The sequence below is a fragment of the Colobus angolensis genome, unplaced genomic scaffold (genome assembly GCF_000951035.1).
Source record: "Colobus angolensis palliatus isolate OR3802 unplaced genomic scaffold, Cang.pa_1.0 Scaffold20, whole genome shotgun sequence".
Classification (NCBI taxonomy): domain Eukaryota; kingdom Metazoa; phylum Chordata; class Mammalia; order Primates; family Cercopithecidae; genus Colobus; species Colobus angolensis.
The window spans coordinates 2280691-2285132 of NW_012115155.1; the positions used below are offsets into that span (position 1 = coordinate 2280691).

Below are 4442 nucleotides of genomic sequence, written 5' to 3' on the forward strand. Positions count from 1 at the left end.
TGGCCAGAACGGGAGGATTGCTTAAGCCCAGGAGTTCCAGACCAGCCTGGGCAACGTGGTGAAACCCCATTTCTACAAAAACCATAAAATTTAGCTGGGTGTGATGGTACCTGCCTGGGGTCCCAGGTACTTAGGAGGTGGGAGAATCACCTGAATCCAGGAAGTCGAGGCTGCAGCAAGCCATGATCGCACACCACTGTACTCCAACCTGGGCAATGGAGTGAGACCCCGTCTCAAAAACAAAAAAAAAATTTTTTTCTTGGCTGAGTGCAGTGGCTTATGCCTGTAATGCTAGCACTTTGGGAGGCGGAGGTGGGCGGATCACTTGAGCCCAGGAGTTTGAGACCAGCCTAGGCAAAATGGCCAAACCCTTTCTCTACAAAAATTACAAAAAAAATTAGCCACATGTGGTGGCGTGCGCATGTAGTCCTCAGCTACTTAAAGGATGAGGCAGGGGGATTGCTTGAGCCAGGGTGGCGGAGACTGCAGTGAGTTGAGGTCGTGCCACTGCACTCCAGCCTGGGTAACAAAATGAGACCCTGTCTCAAAAAAAAAAAAAAAGAAAAAAATTTTTTGTTTGTTTGTTTTTTGAACCACTTAAATGTTTGTTTCACTGGGGAGAGTATCTGCTTTTGTTTTCAAATTACCATTCTGAAGGTCTTGCTTCTGATGGCTCCGTTATTTTAATTAATTAATTAATTTTTTTTGAAACAGTCTTGCTCTGTCGCCCAGGTTGGATTGCAGTGACGTGATCTTGGCTCATTGCAACCTCTGCCTCCCGGGTTCAAGTGATTCTCCTGCCTCAGCCTCCCAAGTAGCTGGGATAACATGCACCACCATGCCCACCTAATTTTTTGGATTTTTAGTAGAGACAGGGTTTCACCATGTTGGCCAGGCTGGTTTCAAACTCCCCACCTCAAGTGATCCATCTGCCTCGGCCTCCCAAAGGGCTAGGATTACAGGTGTGAGCCACCACACCCGGCTGGCTCCATTAATTTTAATATTATTTATTACAGTGAGTCTATAGTCTCATATAATGCTTAACAATTGGTATGTATTAGAGTCTCCTAGAATGCCGGTTGAAGATAAGATTCAGACCATACCCACAAATCTAGTTTATTTTTGAATTTGTCTGTACTCTTACATGGCAGGTGTCTCACTAGACCTTTTTTTGAAAGAAATTGGTTATTTTTGGATATTGAGTATCATCAGCCTCACCTTGAAATGTCCATTTTTTTTTCACTTTGAAAGCTGTTAAAGCCAGTCCATGATTAGTGATTGACTATAGTAGCACTCTGCTTTTTGAACAAGGACTCCCCTCAAGTTTCTTTAGCTGTCAATAGGCTGTTGAAAATAAATGAATAAATAAATAGAACAGGGAGGAAGTGAAATTTCTGTGAAATTCTCTCCGTGAAATTTTTATTGGTTAAAAATCAACATTTTATGCCTTTTCTGTGCTGTATACTTTTATTTTTCTTGGATTTGTTTATAAGCTATGCTTTTCAGAAAAGTGGAGTAATGGCTGGGAGGAGTGGCTCATGCCTGTAATCCTAGCACTTTGGGAGGCCAAGGCAGGCAGATCACCTGAGGTCAGGAGTTCAAGACCAGCCAGGCCAACATGGCAAAACCCCATCTCTACTAAAAATACAAAAATTAGCTGGGCGTAGTGGCGTATGCCTGTAATCCCAGCTACTCTGGAGGCTGAGATAGGAGAATTGCTTTAACCCTGGAGTCGGAAGTTGCACTGAGCCGAGATTACGCCACTGCTCTCTAGCCTGGGTGACAGAACGAGGCTCCATCTCAAATAAAAAAAAAAGAAAAAGAAAAATGGAGTAGTATTTGAGATTTTTCTTTATCTTTGAAACTATTCTGTTTATTTAATGGATTATGTCTTGCTTTCCTGAAAAGGAGGCTGGGGTATGGAATATTAGAGCTTAAAGTAAAAAGTGAGTACCTGCTAAAGTTAGCAGAAATGTGAACAAAGTATTCAGCAATGATACATAGTTGAAAAATTAAGGCTTTTATTTGCAAAAATAGGAGGATTTACTTTAAGATGTTCTGAAACACATTTCCAGTTTAAAAAAAAAATGAATATATATAGTGCCTGTTTTGGAATTATGATTAATTTAACTTTAATGGCTAAATGTTAGTGTCTCTTCGTTAGTGATGCTTTTGGCTCTGGAAAACATAGCAGAAATGGCATATTTAAGGGATGATTTTTTTTTAGACTAGGCTTTTAGAAATGGGATCTAGAGGAGGACCCAACTCTCCTGAAGGGTATTGAGCACCACCCATCACAGTGCTTGAGAAAACCTGAGCTCAGACTGGCATGTTGTATGCCCTTTCACTCTTGCCCTTCCAGTTCTGTTTGTATGAACAGTTTTGCTCCACTGAACCATGGAAAACAGTACTGTTTGAAAAGGCACAACTAGACCTGAAAAGCTTCTCAACCTTGTATTCTGCAGTTTTGTAAAATGCCCATGTGAATAACAGATTTTTTAATTCGCTAATGTCAGTCATTTTTCTTGTACTATTTTGGCTCCTAACTACCCTTGTGAGTCATGAATACTATACAGTATTTTAAGAGGTGATGTTTAAAGGATAGTTGACATTTCAATTACTGGTATGTCTTATACAGGCTTAATATGCAGTCTTGAAGACAGGGAAGAGGAAAAGAAAAAATGGTAGAGGAAATCAAATGAGTAGGAGGTATACTATGTAAAAGCAAAAGGGTCAGTTATTTTATCTAGTCCTTTAAAAAGGGAAGTTTGAACTAGATTAGTAATGAGAAATATCAGTAATTCCTTAATACTCATGGAAGTGAAAGAATGTATATAATTATCAGAAAATAATGCTTTTTGTATTTCAGACAATTTAAAACAGGAAGCTATGATTCAATTAACATCACTTATAAGTATTTTGTTCTCATGTTATTCTTACTGATCACCTACTAAAGTTATTTCTAGTTAAAGGCAGAGCTTCCGAGAATAACCAAGGGACCATGGACTAGTAAGTCTAACCTCTGTACCAAGCAGGCAGGGTGAGATTTCGTTAAGGCTTAGGATCATGGGTATTCTAGGAAGAGCAACATGGTTAGTAAAAAGAAATTGTACCTGATGGATATAATCTTTAACGTTGCCATGGCAGTGAATCTACACTAAATTGTTTTATTTATTTATTTATATGTTTATTTATTTTTGAGGGAGGGGTGGTGGTTTTTTGTTTGTTTGTTTGTTTGTTTTGTATTTGAGACAGGGTCCACCTAGGCTGCAGTGCAGTAGCATGATCATGGCTCACTGTAGCCTCAACCTCCTGGGATCAGGCAATCCTCCTGCCTCAGCCTCCAAAGTATATGAAACTGCTTCAGGCACACACCCCAACACGTAGAGGTTTTTAAATTTTTTGTAGAGCTAGAGGTCTGGCTCTGTTGCCCAGGCTGGTCCCAAATCCCTGGGCTCAGGCATCCTCCTGCCTCGGCCCCTGAGAGTGCTGGGATTACAGGCATAAGCCACCATGCCTCACCAATAGTATTTCTTTTAAAGGTATTTTTTTGTTGTTGTAATCGCTATTATTTGTATTTCGCTAGTATTAACTCATTTAGTCGTTCTAACAGTCCCATGCAACTGAGTAGCCCAAGGTATGCAGAGTAGACCTAATGACACAGCTTGGCTTTGAACCCAGACAGTGATAATTGATCTGTAGTTCTTAAAAAAATAGAATATAAAATGTGTTCACTCTTCATTCCCCAGCTTTTTAGCAGGGCCTCTCTTTATTCTTCGGTTCTTAACTGGTTGGCTTTCATCATCAGGTAGTGGTTTTTGCTCTCACCTTGTTAGAAAGGCTTCTGGATACTCTATTCAGAGGTTGTATTTGAGAGCTTTGTTGTTTCCTTAGTAGAATGATATGTTGGCTGGTTATAAAATAATATTCTTGATTATTGCTACGGGAGGTCTTTGCCAACCTGATAATTGGTAGAGATTTGCTTTTAAATCTACTCGGGGTACCCGAAGTATTCCTTCCTTATCCTTGAAGATTAGTGGCTAAACAATAAGGGATTGATTGTATTTCATTTTCTGTGTCTTTTTCCTGAAACACAGTGCTGTCATTAAATCTGTAAATTTTTTTCTCACTTTCAAGGATTTTTTTTAATCTTTGAATTATTTTTTACGTTAGTTGAATTTCTTATTTCAAGGATACCATTTATCCTTGTTTTCGAATGTCTGACATTAGGAAACCTTTTTTCTTATTTCGTTGTGAGTTACAGTTCATCTTTGAGTTTTTATTTTATTGAATTTTTTTTTCTGCTGTTCTGTAGTTTCTATTTTTTTTTCGTATTATAGGTTGAGGGTTTTTTCAAGTGCTTTTTGTGGGGATGGCAGGGTGGGGATGGGTACAAACTAAACTGGGTTTGTTTTTGTTTTTTGTGTTTTTTTTTTTTTTTT

At 38.9% G+C, this 4442-nt stretch overlaps 1 protein-coding gene across 1 annotated transcript in view; it reads left to right on the forward strand.

The window, feature by feature from the left end:
• EPB41L5 (erythrocyte membrane protein band 4.1 like 5) overlaps positions 1-4442 on the forward strand; it is a 172707-nt gene that overhangs the window by 77230 nt on the left and 91035 nt on the right. The gene's annotated exons all lie outside the window — the stretch shown is intronic.